The 15,562-nt window shown below is 40.9% G+C and overlaps 1 pseudogene; it reads right to left on the minus strand.

Moving 5' to 3' along the window:
* Positions 1-2,725: 2,725 nt before the first annotated feature.
* On the minus strand, positions 2,726-6,931 carry LOC132593766 (pyridoxal phosphate phosphatase PHOSPHO2-like; annotated as a pseudogene).
* Positions 6,932-15,562: the final 8,631 nt, after the last annotated feature.

The following is a 15,562-nucleotide window of genomic DNA, read 5'->3' on the forward strand; positions in this document are numbered from 1 at the left end:
AGGATATCTATCAACTTAATAATTATAATAGCATAACTGAAAATAATATAAGCATTTAATAGTGTGGAAAATCACACAAAAGTTTAATAACATGTATACATGGGAGAGACCCAGGAAAACTCACTAACTTACCCAAAAGGCTGAAAGCCTCACCTTAAATACCATCTTCAGCTAAAGACAAAAGAGGAAGTTGGGAGGAAGTTCAAAGGGGAGGGAGGCAATTAACATAGAGATGGAAAAGCAAATGTTTGCAGGGGCCATGCAGAGACTATGGGACACAGGAGTTTTAACAAACAGACTTTGCTAGGTTCTTCCCTGTCTACAAATCTAGTTCACACAATAGGTATCTATGGTGATGGCTCCCTTCTGGAACAGGTCTTCTATCTACACTCTTTAGCAGCTAGGGGGAAGGTCAAAGTTTCTTCCTGAGTCTTTTGAGTCTTGAATTGTTTTCAGCTCAAAACAATCAGTATACCAAAGAGACATTTTGGGGTGGCAAATTTTGTTCCCCTACAAAATACTAGGCAGACATTAAAAAAGAAGATGTAGGTCTACAATTACTGTCGAGCGAGGATAACCCCAAAATATTATTCAGTGAAAAAAACCAGATTACAGAGTAATATTTTGGTATGATCTTACTTTGGTAACACACACACACACATATATATGTATATATGTATGTATATATTTGCCCAGGAAAACTTAGTATACACAAGAAAGTATATACAAGAAACTCCAAGTATACACAACAAAGTAACACAGTGGTTCTTTCTGGATGGGATTTCAAATAATTTGTTGTTTTGTTTTTGTCTCTTGCTTTTTCATTTTTTTTCTTTTTTTATTTTACTATTGCCATTTGTCAGTTGTGAAATGTAAATAAACACATAGATACATGATAGCTGGATACATACAAATGTGTGTGTGCAGACATCCATTCAGTAGAAATAAGTCAATGAGACCTAAGGCCATATATGATAAAAGAAGGCTGCATTCTCTTTAAATAAAAAGTTCCCCTTCATAAGGAAAAGAGACTACAGGTCCACCCTCTGTAAGACAAAATTAAGTCCTGCTTGCCTGACAAAAACAGGAACAAACCCTGATAGACACCATTTAAAAGACTTGCTATTCTGGAAAGGCTCAAATAGGAGACTGGCTCTATTTGAGCCCCCTTAGGTACCATGTTTAAGTACCCCATGACCTGCTAGAATCCAAAAAGAAGAGTATCCATTTAGACCCCTAATTTTTACTCAGATAATCAGTCAGATCTCCCCAATTCAAGAATGCCGTTTTTAGGGCTTCCCTGGTGGCGCAGTGGTTGGGAGTCTGCCTGCTAATGCAGGGGACACGGGTTCGAGCCCTGGTCTGGGTAGATTCCACATGCCACAGAGCAACTGGGCCCGTGAGCCACAACTACTGAGCCTGCGCGTCTGGAGCCTGTGCTCCGCAACAAGAGAGGCCGCGATAGTGAAGGGCCCGCGCACCGTGATGAAGAGTGGCCCCCGCTCACCACAACTGGAGAAAGCCCTCGCACAGAAACAAAGACCCCACACAGCAAAAATAAATAATTAATAAACTCCTATTCCCAACATCTAAAAAAAAAAAAAGAATGCGGTTTTTATATACATACTAAATATTTTTTTTAAATTGATATAGTTGATTTAACAGTATTGTTAGTTTCAGGTGTACAGCAAAGTGATTCAGTTATACACTTATATATATATTCTTTTTTTATATTTTTTCACAGGTTGTTACAAGATACTGAATATAGCTCCTGTGCTACAGTAAATCTTTATTGTTTATCTATTTTATATATGGTAATATGTACCTGTTAATCCCAGACTCCTTATTTATCCCTCCCCCGCTCTCTTCCCTTTCAGTAACCATGTTTGTTTTCAATATCTGTGAGTTTGTTTCTGTTTTGTAAATAAACTCATTTGTACTATTTTTTTATATTCCTCATATAAGGGATATCATATAATATTTGTCTTTCTCTGTTTGACTTCACTTAGTATGATAATCTCTAGGTCCATCCATGTTTCTGCAAGTGACATTATTTCATTCTTTCTTTCTTTTATGGCTGAATAATATTCCATTATATATATATATATATATATATATATATACACACACACACACACACATACATACCACATCTTCTTTATCCATTTGTCAATGGACACCTAGGTTGTTTCCATGTTTTGGCTATTGTGAATAGCGCTGCTATGAACACTGGGGTGCATGTATCTTGTTTTTTGTGTTTTTTTTTAAATAAATTTATTTATTTATTTTTGGCTGTGTTGGGTCTTCGTTTCTGCGCGAGGGCTTTCTCCAGTTGCGGCAAGCGGGGGCCACTCTTCATCGCGGTGCGCGGGCCTCTCACTATGGCGGCCTCTCTTGTTGCGGAGCACAGGCTCCAGACGCGCAGGCTCAGTAGTTGTGGCTCACGGGCCTAGTTGCTCTGCGTCACGTGGGATCTTCCCAGACCAGGGCTCAAACCCGTGTCCTCTGCATTGGCAGGCAGATTCCCAACCACTGCGACACCAGGGAACCCCTGCATGTATCTTTTTGAATTAGAGTTTTCATCTTTTCCAGATATATGCCCCGGAGTGGGATTGGTGGCTCATGTGGTAACTCTATTTTTAGCTTTTTAAGGAACCTCCATACTGTTCTCCATAATGGCTGCACCAATTTACATTCCTGCCAAGTGTAGGAGGGTTCCCTTTTCTTCACACCCTCTATAGCATTTATTATTTGTAGACTAATTATGGCCATTCTGCTCAGTGTGAGGTGATACCTCATTGTACTTTTGATTTGCATTTCTCTAATAATTAACGATGTGGAGCATCTTTTCATGTGCCTATTGGCCATCTGCATGTCTTCTTTGGAGAAATGTCTATTTAGGTTTTCTGCCCATTTTTTGATTGGGTTTGTTTTTATTTTGATATTGAGCTGTATGAGCTGTTTGTATATTTTAGAAATTAAGCCCTTGTCAGTCATATCGCTTGCAAGTATTTTCTCCCAGTGTGTAGGCTGTCTTTTCATTTTGTTTACAGTTTCCTTTGCTGTGCAAAAACTTCTAGGTTTGATTAGGTCCCATTTGTTTATTTCTGCTTTCATTTCTTTTGCCTTGGGAGATTAATCTAAGAAATATTGCTACAATTTATGTCAGAGAATGTTGTACCTATGTTCTCTTCTAGGAGTTTTACGGTGTCAGGTCTTATATTTAAGTCTTTAAGCCATTTTGAGTTTATTTTTGTGTGTGGTGTGAGGGTGTGTTCTAATTTCATTGATTTACATGTGGCTGTCCAGCCTTCCCAACAACACTTGCTGAAGAGACTGTCTTTTCTTCATTATAAATTCTTGCCTCGTTTGTTAAAGATTAACTGACAGTAGGTGTGTGGATTTACTTCTGGGCTCTCTATTCTGTTCTATTGATCCATATGTCTCTTTTTGTGCTAATACCTATTGTTTTGGTGGTAAGTTAGGCTGTTTATTTGGGATTTTTCCTGTTTTTTGAGGAAGGCCTGCATTGCTATGAACTTCCCTCTTAGAACTGCTTTTGCTGCATCCCATAGATTTTGTATGGTTGTACTTTCATTGTCGTTATGTCTTGAGGATTTTTTAATTTCCTCTTTGATTTCATCACTGACCCACTGGTTTTTAATAGCATGTTGTTTAGTCTTCATGAAATCATTTTTTCTCATTTCTCTTTCTGTGGTTGATTTCTAGTTGCATGCCGTGTGGTTAGAAAAGATGCTTGAAATGATTTCTATCCTCTTAGATTTTCTGAGGCTTGTTTTGTATCCTTGTATGTGGTCTATCCTAGAGAATATTCCATGTGCACTTGGAAAAAAAAACGTGTATTCTGGGTTTGGGGGTTTTTTTTGGATGTAGTGTCCTGTAGATATCAATTGTCTAACTGTTGTATTGTGTCATTTAGGATCTCTGTTGCCTTATTGATTTTCTGCCTGAAAGATCTGTCCATTGATGTCACTGGGGTGTTAAACTCTTCTACTATTATTGTATTCCCATCAATTTCTCCTTTTATGCCTGTTAGTATTTGCTTTATGTATTTAGGTGATCCTATATTGGGTACATATATTAACAAGTTGATATCTTCTTTTTTTTTTTCTTTTTTTTTTTTTTTGCGGTACACGGGCCTCTCACTGTTGTGGCCTCTCCCATTGCGGAGCACAGGCTCCAGACACGCAGGCTCAGCAGCCATGGCTCACAGGCCCAGCCGCTCCGTGGCATGTGGGATCTTCCCAGACCGGGTCACGAACCCGCGTCCCCTGCATTGGCAGGCAGACTCTCAACAACTGCGCCACCAGGGAAGCCCGATATCTTCTTCTTGTATTGATCCTTTTATCATTATACAGTGTCCTTCTTGATCTTTCTTTATGGCTTTTGTTTTGAAGTCTATTTTGTCTGATATGAGTATTGCTACCCCCACTTTCTTGTCATTTCCATTTGCATGAAATATCTTTTTCCATCCCCTCACTTTCAATCTATAAGTGTCTTTCACCCTAAAGCGGGTCTCCTTTAGGCAGCATATTGTAGGTTCTTGTTTTATTATCCAATCTCCCAGTCTTTTGATCACAGCATTTAGTCCACTGACATTAAAGTAATTATCTACAAGTATGTACTTATTGTCTTTTTTTTTTTTTTGCGGTACGCAGGCCTCTCACTACCGTGGCCTCTCCCGTTGCAGAGCACAGGCTCCAGACGTGCAGGCTCAGCAGCCATGGCTCACGGACCCAGCTGCTCTGCGGCATGTGAGATCCTCCCGGACCAGGGCACGAACCCGTGTCCCCTGCATCAGCAGGCAGATTCCCAACCACTGTGTCACCAGGGAAGCCCCTTATTGCCTTTTTTTTGTTTTGTTTTGTTTTATTTTTTGCGGTGCGCGGGCCTCTCACTGCTGTGGCCTCTCCCATTGCGGAGCACAGGCTCTGGACGCACAGGCTCAGCAGCCATGGCTCACGGGCCCAGCCGCTCCATGGCATATGGGATCTTCCCGGACCGGGGCACGAACCCGTGTCCCCTGCATTGGCAGGTGGACTCTCAACCACTGTGCCACCAGGGAAGCCCCCCTTATTGCCTTTTGAAATCTGTTTTCCAGTTGATTTTGTATTTCTTCTTTGCTCCTTTCTTCTTTTTCTTTTTCCTTTTGTGGTTTGATGGTTTTCTTTTGTATTATGCTTGAGTTCCTTTCTTTCTGGTTTTATGAATCTATTGTATGTTTTTGATTTGTGGTTACCCTGATTTTCAAGTATGTTAACCCATAACTATATCTACTTCCTTTAGACTGGTAGTCATATAAGCTCAAACACATTCTAAAAGATCTACAATTTCTTAGTCCTCTTCCCCACATTTTGTGATTTTTTTTTAATTGCTGGTATATTACTCCTTTATTAGAAATTGTAAATGAGAAATTATTTCAACACCTGAAGACCAAGATACAACGAAGACTCCATAGGCTCAAGATTTTGAGACATCCTAGAAAGAGTTTTCTGTAAAGTATATCCTTTCTGTGGCTGGGCAACATCATTCTTCTTTAAGAAGGTTACTGGGCAGACATCGTTTCTGCCATCACCTATATAAACAATTCGTGTATAATTCACTCCTCATTGTAACTGTTTACCTACAAATTCTACCAAAACTACATTTTTGCAACGACTTTTGGGGCACCTAGTGCAAGAATGAGCATGATAATTTTCCACAGTGAGATGACCATTGCTATAAAAAGCTGCTGGATTTGTAAAGACTTTATCAAACACGTCATGAAAATTGGTAGCTTCTAAAACCCAATCTATGAAGCCTGAATTTGAATCTGAAATAATGATCCAGTCAAATTTATCCTTGTACTTTCTTATAAAGTTTAAAAGTTCCACCACCACTGGAGTGAAAGGCATTGATATCATTGCTCTTTTCATTTCATCTTCTCTTACACCTTCATCTCCCAAATACTTAAAGACTCTGCCCATAAATTCTGTCCACAATCCTTTTTCATAAGAATCTTGTAGTTCAATAGGAAGCTCTTTCTCTGGAGCACACTGTACAATCCAGGTGTCACTATTATCATCTATGATTATATTGTCAAAGTCAAAAACCAACAAAATTTTCATGGCTCCAGAAACAGATTTAGGTTACCCCAATTTAGTATTTCCAAGACAATTAATCTTACTTCAGCATGGAGCTTCAGTTAAACAGTCATGACAATCTTCAGTTTTAAACACCAGCCAGTTTCTAACCAAAATTACTCCTACTCTATATGCAAGGGAAAAAGTCTTCTGGTTCCAAGCAAAGGAATGGAGACTTCTTAACTCCAGCATTATTACAATGGCTCATCTGATAGAAAACCTGCCGGGTACATCCCGAAACCAGAGACAAGGACCTGGTCGGTTGTCGTTCCCAGGGAGGTGCACGTTGGATGCTGATGGGAGCACCGGGCCGGACCCGGCCAGGTCCCCAGGGCTCATCACTGACCCAGGCCAGAGATCCGCAACCATTCTGGCCTCGGTGCCGCTCCCAAGGACTCTGTCCTCAGGCCTCCTCTGGGTGCCTATGGGTGAGGGCCGCCCCACTCACACTCTGGGCCATGTTTTGTGATTTTGATGTCCTATTTTACATCTTCATGTTTATCCTTTTGCTGTTCATTGTAGTTATAATCACTTTCACAGAATTTTTTGATTATTTTTTAATCTGTGTACTGACTTATTTAAGTGATCTTCAATCCTTTTATATATTTGCCTTTCCTATTGTAACTTTCCCTTTCCTATAGATTCTTGCTTCTTTTCTATTTAGAGAAGACCTTTCAATATTTCTTTTAGGGTAGGTCTAGCATTGCTGTATTCTTTTAGTTTTTACTTGTCTGAGACATTCTTTATCTCTCCTTCTATTCCAAATGATAATCATTCTGGGTAGAGTATCCTAGGTTGCAGGGTTTTCCCTTTCAGAACTTTGAATATTGCCACTTGCCACTCCCTTCCAGCCTGCAAAGTTTCTGTAAAGAAATCAACTGATAGCCTAAAGGAGATACCCTTGTAACTGACTCATTGTTTTTCTCTTGCTGCCTTTAGAATCCTCTCTTTATCTTCAACTTTTGCCATTTTAATTACGATATGTCTTGGAGTAGGTCTGTTTAGGTTCATCTTGTTTGGGACCCTCTATGCTTCCTATACCTGAATATCTGTTTCCTTCTTTAGGTTTGGGAAGTTTTCAGCCATAATTTCTTCAAATACATTTTTGATCCCCATTTCTCTTTCTTCTCCTTCTGGGATTCCATTATCTGTAGATTGGCACACTTTATACTATCCCATAGATCTTGTAAGTTGCTTTCAGTTTTGTTTTGTTTTTTAATTTGTCTTTCTGTCTGCTGTTCTGATTGGGTGATTTCCATTTTTCTATCTTCCAGATCATTTTATTTGTTCCTCTGCATTATTCAGTTTGATATTTATGGTCTTTAGCTTGATTTTCATCTCAGCAGTTGAGTTGTTGAATTTTGACTGGCTTCTCTTTATAGTTTCTAGTTCCTTGTTACAGTAATCTGCATTTCTATCAATAGCCTTTCTTGATTCCTTCAGCATTTTTATTACCTCCTTTTTAAACTTGGGGTCCTGTAGACTGGAGAGGTCTGCTTCATTGTTTGTTCTTCACAGGACTTCTCCTGTTCTTTTAATTGGGAGTAGTTATTCTGCTTTTTTCATTTTACTTATATTTCTTTGACTCTATGAATTTAGGAGAAAGAGTTATATACTGTGGTCTTAAAGGGCTGTTTTTATATGGCAGTGTCCCTGTGTAGCCTGCATGAGTCCAATATTTTTGGTGCGAGGACTGTTTTTGGCATGGATGCCTGCCACATCTTTCCTCAGGGTGTGCTGGCTGTTATCCCCTTAATAGGGGGTGTGATTGGTGTTGTGGTGACCACAGCCTGCACTAGATGTTGGGCGGGGCCTCCCCTTTGCTCCGTGGTTGTCACAGCCCTGTCAGGGGCAGAGTCTGCTCCCCAATTGTTGGAGTAGAATCCACCAGATCTGGTTCTAAGCTGTGGTATGAGGTAGCCGGGACTGGAGCTCTCCTGCTGGGAAAGAAGCAACTGCATATTCTTCCCCAGGAGCTGTCCACTGGGACATGTGACTCTGTGATGTCGTCTGCCACCTGGTGTGTACGCCTACAAAGTTTGCTGCTGCTTGTGCCTGGACCCGCCTCTGCTATGGGAGCACCAATAATCAGCTCAGGCATTCCTCAGGCAAGCACGCACCCTCATAAAGCTACAGACACGAAGACCTGCCACACCTATGCCCCCACACCCACTGTGGGAGCACTGGTAATCAGCTCAGATTTCAACCCACCTCTGCATGTGCATCCACAAGGTTCGCAAGACCTGTGGCAGCCAGATCCACGCCCCGCTGTGAGCACACTGATGATGCGGCTACGGTGGACCCACACCCCTCCCTTCTCATGTTGACAATGGGGATCCTATGGAGGACCCACACTCAGTCCTGCATGCAGTCCCAGTTACAGCCTGGGCCACAATCCAGGCCTTTCGGACTGTTTCCATGCAGCCAAACTGAGTCCTCTCCCTAGGCCTGTCCACTGAAGCCCAAGTTTCAGCACTTAGTTGCTACACACACCAGCAGGCACATATCTCAGGCTGGGAAGCGTGCCAACATGGCCAGGGCCAGATGTGCTGGTCTCACAGAGAACTTTCTTGCAACTTTGGTTGTATGAGATCTTCTGCAAGCTTTCAGTACATATTCTGTGAGAATTGTTCCACATGTAGATGTATTTTTGATATATTTGTGCGAGGAGGTGAGCTCTATATCTCTCTACTCCACCATCTTGATCTCTCCCTCAAAAAAATTTTTTAACATCAGATTTTAGAAAACAAGAAAAAGTTGGAGAGAGGGAATATAGAGATAGACACAGACAGATAGGGATAGAGACAGAGAGGAGACAGAGATAGAGATGTCCATTTCTAGTCATTGCCAGTGAGAAGTAGTCTCACTTCTCACATTTTCATGTGATCATGCTTTGTACTGATTTATTTCTTTTTCTTTCTCTTTGAGTTTAAGTTGATTCTCAATGGTTGGATATAGAGTCACTAAGATTCTTTCTACATTTTTCTCAGTGTGTAATTATTACAACTCGAGGACTTGGAATCTGTCCAAGATTCCAACCCATTTAAGCAGCCTTGCCCTATCTACATGCCCCACACTATACACCAATCTCTTCTACTCTCTTTTCAGACCTAGATGTCCTGATCCAAAGCACAGATTATATTTTTTATATAATTATTTTCCATTTTGGAGAAAAGAAAGCATGAAACTTACAGAAGAATTGCAAATACAAAGAACCTTTTCTTTGAATGATTTTAGAGTAAGTTGCGGACCTGATGCTCTTTCACCCCAGAAAACTTTTATACATGTTTCCTACCAACACGTTCTCTCACATAACCATAATCAGGACATTAACATTAATACATTACTACTATCTAATCCTCAGAACCCCCTTCAAGTTCCACCAATTGTCCCAATAATGTCCTTTAGATCAGAAAGATACAGTTCAGAATCATACATGGCATTTAGCTTTCATGTCTCACCTATCTCCTTCAGTCTGGAAAAGCTATTCAGTCTTTCTTTCACACTTATGACCTCAACATTTGTGACGATCACAAGCCAGTTATTTAGCAAATGTCCCTCCATTTGGTTTTTTCTGTTGTTTTTCATGAAGCAGGTTATGCATCTTTGACAGGAATATCGCAGAAGTGATGCTGTGTTCTTCTCATTGCATCTTATCAGGTAGAACACAATTTTGATTTGTCTCATTAATGATGTTTACTTTGATTACTTGATTGAGTTGGTATCTGCTAGGATTCTCCACTGAAGTTACTCTTTCTCCCTTTGTAATTAATAAATTGCTAAATACACTGATATTGAAAAGCAGTCAAAGGAAGAAACAAAAGGAAAGAGATTAATCAGTAATAAGTAGGTGAATTAGAAGAAAACAGTACCCTGAAATCCAATGCAAAAGATATTTTGAAACTAAGAATACAATCAATCATGTGAAATGTTACAAAATAAAAGATCTAAAGAATAGCTACTGTGTTTTGCAACTATAAGGTCAGTAGTAACAATGGCCAGCCAGTTTCAGTAGAGTGGATGTAGTAGCTTGAGGAGTGAGAGGGAGCAGATCAAGAGGACATGGGGTAGGGTGACCTTAGTCTCTAGCCCAAGTCAAGAAGAAAGATGAGGATGGATGGAGTTAGAACAGAGAAATTATGCGAGTTTATACTTGATGGCTTCTATTTTCTCCATGAAGATGTGTCAACTGTTGATTGAAATGGGGCAGGGATGAGGTAGAGGTTTGGGAAAGATAATCAGGGTGTCAACAGACAACCATGGAGGCTGACAGAGGGAGCTTCCCAGGAAACTAGGCTGCACATTTGCTCTAAAGAGAACTTTTACTTTTGGTCATTTGCCTTAGGTCTCCAAGCCCACTAAGCAAAGTTTCCCAATTGGAATTTTATTGCCTACTGCTGAATTCTCAGCATTCTATATCTTGAACCTCAGTTGAAAAGATGGAGGAAAGAAATGAATTACAACCATAGCCACTGGGAAGATGGTGAGGAGAGAATCATGTAAGAGGTTATTTACTTTAAATAAGCCCTCTAGTATTAAACCAACTTCTAGCTTTAGGAAGCACCATGTTACCTACATCTCCACTGATAAAAGATGCTTTAGGGCCTTACTGACTTCTCTGGTTATTCTTGCCCCTTTGTCACTGTCCAGGCTCACCTCAGGCCAGAGCTGACCTCAGACTGATAGCTGAACCAGGAGTTTGCACTCTCTTCAAGTTCGCATGTGCTGTACATCTCTGGGTGCTGATTTCTCAGCTGTTGATCCTACCCACGTTGTTCTGTGCAGGAAGGAATAGCTTCCAGGCATTGTACCCCTGGAGACTCTATAGTATTTCCTGTATTCAACTTTAAATATTTCTTTTTTTTTGGTTGAATCATAATCTGATGTCCACACGTAATGAAAAGCTATAAACTATTGGTAGCCAGAGAAAATCCTCACAAACTTTAAATCCACTAACATTTTTTCCTCCCACCCTACTTCCATATTTACATACAACATATATAACTGCATGCATACACACATACATACATATGTGTGTATGCATGTTGCATCATTTCTCCCAGAACTGCTAATGGATTTGTGCTGTTTCTGTCATACTGAACAATCTGATTGCCAACCTTGTATATTTGTAAGCAGTTAACTAACCAGGAATTAGAGCAGGATTAACTAGTGTAATTAAAATTTAATATATTATATAGTCTTAAACTAGCTACTCCTGTGCTCTAAACACCTGAGTTCTTGGCCATAGTATCTGAGCACATTCAGCCCTATTAAGGCCAAATTCCCTTGTGGTCTTTAAGTGGTGTCTGAAAATGCTTATTAAACCTTGTCCTTATAGAAATATTTCTATATCCAGTGTCATGATGGGAACTTCTTGGTACGTATTTGTATACACTGGACACCTTTGGCCACCCATAGATTCTGGGACATGGCTACCACTCCCAGCAACACTGGACATTGTGTGAGCCAAAGATCCTTTATTTGTGGCAGAAACTAAAAACCTCTATAGGACAACAACAGGCCAGAAAATGAGCTTTGGAACATAGCAATTTATACATAAAACACCAGAGTAGGCCACAAACATAATCTATGGGAACCTTCAGGTATCCAGCCTTCAATAAGACAAGCAACAAGTCAAGTTTTACATGAGAAATATTCAGTTTTAAAGTGTTGATAGGAGATGCTATTCTGAATAGTGAGCACCCCACAGAAATACTATATGCAGAGGTACCCACAGTTTGCCAGCCAGCAGGGCTCTGTCTGAAAGTTTTCTCTTAGCTGTGTAGCACTCTGGGAATTAAAGTCCACTGGCCATAAAACTTGCTCCTGTCACAAGCAACCACAACTGTCACTAATTAGTTATGGTTTGTAGCTTCCAGACACAAGTATCCAAATACACAATCAGTCCAGTTTCCCCATCTGGTTCTGGAAAATGCAATACTATGACCTTCTATGGTGATAAAAGAAGGCAATCGCACAAACACACACACACACACACACACACACACACACTTCCTTTGAAGGAGGAAGATACATTTTTCATATCAGTAAAATCTACTGAAGACTTTACTCCAGTTTTATGACAATCAAACCCTAAGAAAATATTAGCTAAAGCAGAAATTTCAGAAGAATAGAGAAAAGCTACTATTCTCATTATAAACCCCAGTACATTCTAGCTTAGGCCATCTCAGTGAGTCTGGATCATGATGTCATATAGAGGAGTCATTTAGAGAAATTTAAAGAAAGAGAGAATATCTGCTCCCAATATGTATTTCTTAACCACACTTATCCCCTCCAAGACCACAGCCCTGCACTTCTCATATACCCCATTTCACCTTCTTACATTCACTGCCCTACACAGAGCTATCACTGGGAGCTAGTATACTGGCGTGATTCCCCAGGTCCTACATTTTGGAGAGATTCATAGCTGCAGCAGAAAGAGACAGAGATGAAGAACTAGTGTCTGGGGCTTCTCTGGTGGCGCAGTGGTTGAGCGTCCACCTGCCGATGCAGGGGACGTGGGTTCGTGCCCCGGTCCGGGAGGATCCCACATGCCACAGAGTGGCTGGGCCCGTGAGCCATGGCCGCTGAGCCTGCGCGTCCGGAGCCTGTGCTCCGCAACGGGAAAGGCCACAACAGTGAGAGGCCCGCGTACCGAAAAAAAAAAAAAAAAAGAACTAGTGTCTGGTGGCTAAGATCTCAGCATGCAAAAATAACCCCTCTATGTCCTTCAACCTTAAGAAGACCTATTCCTGGACCCTCTGGCACCTACCAAATGCTTTCCTTGATCCTCTTATATTTGTTGATCAAGAATGACCTTTGTGGGACTTCCCTGGGTGGCGCAGTTAAGAATCCGCCTGCCAACGCAGGGGACATGGGTTTGATCACTGGTCCAGGAAGATCCCACATGATGCAGAGCAACTAAGCCCATGTGCCGAACTACTGAGCCTGCGCTCTAGAGCCCACAAGCCACAACTACTGAGCCCACGTGCCACAACTACTGAAGCCCACGTGCCTAGAGCCCATGCTCCCCAACAAGAGAAGCCACCGCAATGAGAAGCCCGTGCACCACAACGAAGAGTAGCCCCCACTTGCCGTAACTAAAGAAAGCCCGCGTGCAGCAACAAAGACCCAATGCAGCCAAAAATAGATAAATAAATTTTAAAAAGAAAGAAAGAAAGGAGAGAGGGAGGGAGGGAGGGAGGGAAAGAAGGAAGGAAGGAAGGAAGGAAGGAAGGAAGGAAGAAAGAAAGAAAGAAAGAAAGAGAAAGAAATTTTAACCAAAATTCACCTGCATAAAAATATGAGGGTAATGAGAACAAATTTTGCTTTGTCCCAGGCTCCACACCTCCTAAACATGAACATCCTTCTCTTCCCTGTGTCCTTGCAACCTCCCCTTTGTAGCACTGACAGCTGGGCTCTCTCAAATGTGCCTCCAACACAGTACCTCCTTCCACATTTTTGTTCTATTCAGACTCTCAAAAGATTGGATGATACCACTCACACGGGAAGGGCAACCTACTTTACTGAGTCCACCAAGTCAAATGCTAATCTCATCTGGAACACCCTCACAGACATACCTAGAAATAATGTTCCTTCAGATCTCTGAGCATCCCCTGATCCAGTCAAGGTAACACACAAAGGTAGCTATCACATCATACAATGAAATACTACTCAGCAACAAAATAAGCTATTGATACACTCAAAAACATGAATGGATCAAAATTATTTTGCTGAATGAAAGAAGCCAGACAAAAAGAGTATGTATTGGGCTTCCCTGGTGGCGCAGTGGTTGGGAGTCCGCCTGCCGATGCAGGGGACACGGGTTCGTGCCCCGGTCCGGGAAGATCCCACATGCCGCGGAACGGCTAGGCCCGTGAGCCATGGCCGCTTGCTCCGCAACGGGAGAGGCCACAACAGTGAGAGGCCCGCATAACAGAAAAAAAAAAAAAAAAAAAAGTGTATGTATTGTATAATTCTATTTATATAGAACTGTAGAAAATGTAAAGTATTCTATAGTGACAGAGAGCACAGCAATAGTTGCTGAGAGATGGTGGGGATGGGGGAGTGAGAGAGATGAATAAGTTCTAGGAATATAATGTGACTATAGGTAGCAATACTGTATTGTATATTTGAAGTTGCTAAAATTTAATTACTCAAGTGATGGATATGTTAACTAACCTCATTGTGGTAATCATTTCATAATATATGTATATATGTATATCAAAGCATCACATTGTGTATCCTTTTTTTTGGGGGGGGGGTGTTGCGGTACGTGGGCCTCTCACTGTTGTGGCCTCTCCCGTTGTGGAGCATAGGCTCCAGACGTGCAGGCTCCGCGGCATGTGGGATCTTCCCGGACCGGGGCACGAATCCGTGTCCCCTGCATCGGAAGGCGGACTCTCAACCACTGCGCCACCAAGGAAGCCCCTCATTGTGTATCTTAAACTTACACAGCGTTATATGTCAATTATATCTCCATAAAGCTGGGGGAAAAAAGTATTGAGAGAAAATAACTGTCAATTTAGAAGATTTCTATCCAGCTAAATTATTATTAAAAATGAAGATCAAGGGAATTCCCTGGCAGTCCAGTGGTTCAGACTTGGTGCTTCCACTGCAGGGGGCACGGATGCGATCCCTGGTCGGGGAACTAAGATCCCGCATGCTGTGCAGCGCAGTAAAAAAAAAAAAAAAAAAAAAAAATGAAGATCAAATAAAATGTTTTAGACTAAGATTAAGAAAAAGATTTTGGTGAAAGAACGACTAAAGTGTGTCCTTCAATAGAAGGAAATCAAACTCGAGGGAAATGAATGTGTTGTAAGAAACAATGGTGAGCAAAGAAACTGGCAAATGCATCAGTAATCCTAAATAAGCGTTGATTGAAATAGAGTAAAAATTCAAAACAACGACTAATATTGGACTGTTTACAAAGGACAGAATTAAAATACTAGGTAACAATAACATGGAAACTAGGAAGGCAAAGGCCATTAGTACACTGTTCTAAATTCCATATACTATTCAGGAGGATCACAAGATGTTGATTAATTTTACACTTTGTTAAGCATATTAAAATTTAAAGACAACTACCAAAGGAATAAGCAGGCAGAAGCAAAGTCAGTTTTGCACAGAAGCAAAACAAAGAAAGCGTTTGCTAAAAAGGTTAAATAGTTATTATCTGTATTTCACATAGCATGCCTATATGCTCTTAATATAATGTTATATCTATTATTGAGCTTCATAACTACAAGGATTCTCTCCAGAAACAGAACCACTAGAACATGTAACGGATTCCACAGTCTTAAGACTAAATCCATTAGAGGCAATGAGGCAGTATAAGTGCAAAATTAGGAGCTTGACCTCCTGAGTATAAATTCCAGCTCTGTCATTGATTAACTGAATGATCTTGAGCCAGTTAGTTA

Source organism: Globicephala melas, chromosome 1 (assembly GCF_963455315.2).
Source record: "Globicephala melas chromosome 1, mGloMel1.2, whole genome shotgun sequence".
NCBI classification, from domain to species: Eukaryota; Metazoa; Chordata; class Mammalia; order Artiodactyla; family Delphinidae; genus Globicephala; species Globicephala melas.